This window comes from Choloepus didactylus, chromosome 2 (genome assembly GCF_015220235.1).
Source record: "Choloepus didactylus isolate mChoDid1 chromosome 2, mChoDid1.pri, whole genome shotgun sequence".
NCBI classification, from domain to species: domain Eukaryota; kingdom Metazoa; phylum Chordata; class Mammalia; order Pilosa; family Megalonychidae; genus Choloepus; species Choloepus didactylus.
Genome location: NC_051308.1, coordinates 29771956 through 29777822, shown reverse-complemented (window position 1 = coordinate 29777822; position 5867 = coordinate 29771956). Strand labels below are relative to the sequence as shown.

Here is a 5867-nt window from a genome sequence, read left to right as displayed (position 1 = left end):
AACAACTAGACAATTCTGAACAGTCTTATTTTGTGAGCTCGGAACCAAGCTGCTGAGTGTTGCTGAAAAACAAACACAAAATAGGTCAGATAGTTTTCATCTTCACCAATGTCATTTGGGCCGTCAGCACTGCCCTACAATGTTTTCCTAAGTGAATTCTCTCATTTTCAGTCTCCACTCTTCTGAAGTCTCAGACCCCTTTACAACTCCACTCCCACTTTCAGTAGACGTCCTCACTGCCTAGTTCAGAGGGGAAAATAGAAGCCGTGTGCCAGGAGTGTCCTCTGCCTCCTGTCACTCATCCGTAGCCACCTGCACCCTCACCCACTTCTTTTCTTCTGCACCACAGGAAGAGATGTTATCTCTTGTTATGTAAGGCCAGTCCCTGCATCTCAAATCTTCATTCCATTTCTACTACCTTCTCCAGTTCCTTTCTTATTCAACAACGTTTCCTTGTCTGCTGGCTCAGGCCAATCAGTATTTAACCAAGCTCCAGCCTTCAATCTTAAAGAGAAAAAAATCCTCTTTCAACCCTACATCCTTATATATCTACAAATTTCTTGAATAAGTTGTCTGTTGCCTATACTCAATGTCTTTATTTTTACTCATAATGGCTTCTGCCTTCACAGTCCAGCAGAACTACTTACAAAGAGGTTACCAATTTTCTCTGTGATAACAATACCCAAAGGCTAACTTTTATTATGGGAAGATAATTAAAAACTTTTACTGTGGGAAATTTCAAGCATACAGTTTTTTCATAAGTAGAAAGAACTGTGCAGTGACCCTCCAGGCCCTCAATATCCAGCTTCCACAAGGAACACCTCATACCCAGTGTGGTTTCTGTGTCTCCACCCGTCACTCTCACCTTAATCCCAGAATTATTCTGAAGCAAATACCAGATATCAATGATCTAAAATATTTCAGTATATATTTCAAAACTATAAGTACTATCAAAGACCCTTTTCAAGTCTTTATTTTGATTGACCATTCAACAGCATTCAACATTGTGTTTTATTTCTTCCTTAAAACATTCACCTTGCTAAAATGTGATGATATCATTCTTTCTTACTATTCTTGGTTGTTTTCCAGTCTCTACTTTTAAATTTCCTTTTTTTCTTCTAGCCCCTAAATTTTCCTTAGGGGTTTTCCCTAGGCCCTAATCTCATTTCACACACTGCCTAGCTCAACACCATTCCCAAGACTGAAATCACTGCCCACAGTCATTTAGAATCAGTCACTTTCAGTTGTAAGGTTGTGGTCCTGTCGTTTTTGGCAAATTCCATATTCAGCTATTCAATTCCCTACCTGAATCTCTCCCTGGATCTCTCACTTGACGTATTTAAAACTGAGCTCAAATAAACAAAACAAAACAAAACAAAAAACAAACAAACCAAAAAAAAAAACCAAGCTCATCTTTCCCTCAAAACCTCTTCTATTGTGGTCCCCCTCTTATTGAAAGGCATTACACCCTCTCAGATGCTCAAACCTGGGAATCATCTCTCTTTTCTCCCCTTATCTCCCTATTATCTGTATTCCCTATTGTCCAGAGCTAATCATCAACAAGCCCTATAGATTTTATCATCTAAATAAATCTTATATCCACTCACTTCTTTCCTTCTTCACTACCACCATCAGAGTTACCGTATCATTCAACTGGATTACAACAGTAGTTTCTACCCTAGCCCTGTCCCACCCCACCCCATCCCACCCTAAGCCATTTGTCCTGCTGTAGCCAGAACGTCTAAAATCCTTCATGTAGCTTGTCAGTGGCTTTTCATTGTTTTTAGAATAAAGCCCTAAATCTTTAACAAGACCCTAGATGCCCTCGTCACCTGGCCCCGCCTAATTCTCACCCACTGCTACTTTGCCACCAGCCTTCTAAACTATTTCCAAGATTTTAGAAATATTTTAAGTGGTTTATTGAAAAAGCCAGACTTGGTAGGTATAAGTATAAAAGAAACTGACTCTATGGACCTATTCTGCCTCTCTCCTGGATAAAATTATGGATATGTCCCATAACATTTTTGGTTTCTATCTGTCACATGAGTAGCCTCATTTCAAGAACCTTAAAGTTCCCTTAAAAGTTATATTAAAACTCCAAATTTCTTTAAATTATAAATTTCACCCCAAACCTGGTTTGGGCTTACTTCAGGCTCAGAAACTAGCAGCTGTTTCTGACCTCTCTGGGGCTGGGTCCAGGGGAGAGTAGAAGAGACAGTTTTACAAGACTGGCATAGTTGTAATGTGGCGCGAGTATTCTGTGGACACACACGGGCACTTTTGAACCCCTCAGCCTTGGTTAGTCCCTTTATGCCCCTAGGTGGTGCTCTTAGATGAAATCCTTTTTTAAGATGCTCCAGGCAATGACCTATCATGGGGTCCACATATCGTTCCCTAGGAAATGTGACCTTTTGCCCTGCCATCAGTGGAGGTACAGCTCATTCCCTCACTTGTCTTCACTCTGCCCACAGACGGGCGGTTTTGCCATGGCCTCTCACCTTTAGATGCCCACCTTTACGTACCCCCAACTCTAAAGGATATGTCAAGTCCTCTCAAGGGCCTTCTGGAACCCCTCACGTGGTTTGGGGTAAAGAGGCAGAACCCTCATCCTTTCCCCTATGGTGGAGTGAAGAGAAGACACAGCACAACTCCAAGAAAAGTCTCTCGATGTCTTCATAAGGTTAAGAGGAGGGTGGTCATCTAATATTGGTGGAACTGGCTGGGATCCTCCCTTTATAAGTCCTGTGTAGATGGTCTATTATTTCACTTGACAAAGTGGAGTGACTTGGCTTTTGTTGTCTAATATTTGGCCTTTTGGGTCCTTGCTAAAACTCCAACAATGAAAAGGGTTATATTTAAGATCTGGATACAATAATAGATATTTCCTTTCTAAATTCTGCAAAATATTTCCCAATCCAAGTTACTGCATGAACTTATAAGCAGGAAAGATACAGTCTGTTAAAATGAAAAATAATTATTCTTTAATTAGAATTGCAATTAAAAATGATTTATTCTAGCCTTCATTTCCATTAATCCAAATTAATGAGTTTTCATTGTAATTTACACCAGTGGCATAAATTTAAATTCTAGATAAAAATTGCTTTTTAATTTTGGAAAATTTTAAATATATTCCCCCCTAAAAGGGAATAACGTAATGTGTTCTCAAGCGTCCTTCATCTAGCTTCAATGAGCAACATTTGGCCAATACTATTTTATCTAACCATGCCTCCCTCCCTTTTTCTTGCTAGAATGTTTTAAAGAAAATCACAGGCATTGTATTATTTTACCCATAAATACTTCAGTACCTATCTCTGAGAAATAAGAACCTTTTAAAATACATATGTGTGTGTGTGTGTGTGTGTGTGTATATATATATATATAATTTCAATGATATTATCATACATGATACAAGTACCGATAATATCAACTAGAACCCAATCTATGTTCAAATTTCCCTGAATGTCTCAAAAGCTAACAAACAATTGTCTTGTTCAAATTGGGACCCAAGGTCCATAAACTACCTTTGGTTGTTATGTCTTTTAAATCTGTTTTAATCACACACCTTCCCCCATCTCACCTGCCATTTTTTTCCCCATGACATTTGTTTGTGAGGAAAACAGGTCATTTGCTCATAGAATTTCCCCTACCTTGGATCTGGCCTATTGACTCTTAGTTGATTCATTTAACTTATTCTTCCACCCTCCTTATTTCTGGTAAATGGGTACTTAGCTCAAGAGGCTTGATTAGGTTCAGGCTTAATTTTGTGGACAAGACATGACTTCACAGTGGTGCCATATACTTTCTATTTCTCACTTTCAGAAATTGGTCAGTTGATTGAGGTGATATCAGCTTGTTCCATTCATTATAAAATTCATTATGAAATTCCTCATCAACCTTTTGCCTAATGGTTTTATTAGCTGTTGATGATGGTTGCTTAGATCCATTATTTTATTAGCAGCTACTATTTCTTCCAGATATTTTAACTTTCCTTCATTAACTATTTAGTTACATTGAAATACGGACAATATAGGAAGACAGGATAAATGCTTGATTTTTTCCCTTCATCTGCCAATTTTCAGAATAATGTGATAATACCCTAGCAGCCTCCAAAGGTAACCAATTTGAGAGGTCTTCGTTTTCATTTGATATCATTATGGACTCTTGGATTTTTATAATTTCATGGTTTTTCAATCCACTGAAGTTATTCTTCTTCTTCTCCTTCTTCTTTTTTTGGCTGTCAAATGACTCTTTATTGAAATATTTTTCTTTGTAGTTCTTAACTCTCTGGGCATTCCTCTGCACCACTATCGATGTCATCTGTGATGCCATGTGGGTGGTGGCCATCCACATTGCAGCCCACAGACTGGATAGTCCCTAGAATCTCTTTAATGACTCCAGAGAGTTCTGTAACTAAAGATCAGTGCTGCATCTGTTGGGCAGTGTTGATGATCTCATCAAAAGTGGTATTTCCACTGTGCTTAGTTTTTCTGCTTCTTCCTATCTCTGGGTGGTCCCTTAAGGGCTTTGATGATCGGAGCAGAGGCAGAAGGCACCACCTCAATTTAGGCCTGTCTGTTCTGAATGATCAGTTTTACCATAATCCTTAGACACTTCCACTCACCAGTTGCCTTGACAATGTCATCACCAGCCTTTTTTGGAGATAGACCAAGGGGTCTGATCTTGGGCGGGTAGAGCAGATGTGGCATCAACTTCCCCAACAGTGCATCACCTCAGGTATACAACTTTGACATCCTTGTGGGTGAACTTGGTTGGCATGGTGGAGGCGGCTGGTGTTGGATGAACCCAGATGCAGGGCAACTGAAGAAAGTCGCATCCTGGCCTTCTCTGAGCTGAAAGACCATTGTTCTAGTTTGCTAATGCTGCTGGAATGCAAAAACACAAGAAATGGATTGGCTTTTATAAAGGGGGTTTATTTGGTTACACAGTTACTGTCTTAAGGCCATAAAGTGTCCAAGGTAACACATCAGCAATTGGGTACCTTCACTGGAGGATGGCCAATGGCATCTGGAAGACCTCTGTTAGCTGGGAAGGCACATGGCCGGCATCTGCTCCAAAGTTCTGGTTTCAAAATGGCTTTCTCCCAGGATGTTCCTCTCTAGGCTGCAGTTCCTCAAAAATGGCACTCTTAGTTGCTCTTGGGGTGTTTGTCCTCTCTTAGCTTCTCCAGAGCAAGAGTCTGCTTTCAATGTCCGTCTTCAAATTGTCTCTCATCCGCAGCTACTCTCTTAGCTTCTGTGCATTTTTCAAAGTTTCCCTCTTGGCTGTAGCAAGCTTGCTCCTTCTGTCTGAGCTTATATAGTGCTCCTATAATCAAGGCCCATGCTGAATGGGCAGGGCCATGCCTCCATGGAAATTATCTCATCAGAGTTATCACCTACAGTTGGGTGGGTCACATCTTCATGGAAATACTCAAAGGATTCCAATCTAATCAGCACTAAAACATCTGCCCCACAAGATTGCATCAAAGGTAGTACATTCAAACTGGCACAACCATTATTATTCTTTTTGATGCTCCAAATTGCCTCATCCGTGGCCACTGAGAGCCTTATTAAGTTGGCTTCTGTATCTTTGATAAAATCCCAGAGATCTCTGGCAGTTTTCTTACTTTCTGGCACAAAAGATGTCTCTGGAACATCTTGAACATTTTCTGCCTCTGTGATAGGTTGAATTATTTACCCCAGGAAAAGGCATATTCTTAATTTTAATCTATTCCTGAGGGTGTGAACTCATTATAAATAAGACCTTTTGAAAACTGATTTTTCATTAAGGTTGTGGCCCATCTGAATGAGGTTGAGTCTTAATCCTATTACTGGAAGCTTTGTGAAGACAAAGCCACATGGAGGAGA

General features: G+C 40.0%; 1 pseudogene; it reads right to left on the bottom strand.

The window, feature by feature from the left end:
- Positions 1-4276: 4276 nt before the first annotated feature.
- LOC119511244 lies at positions 4277-5656 on the bottom strand (annotated as a pseudogene).
- Between the last annotated feature and the right edge of the window lie 211 nt (positions 5657-5867).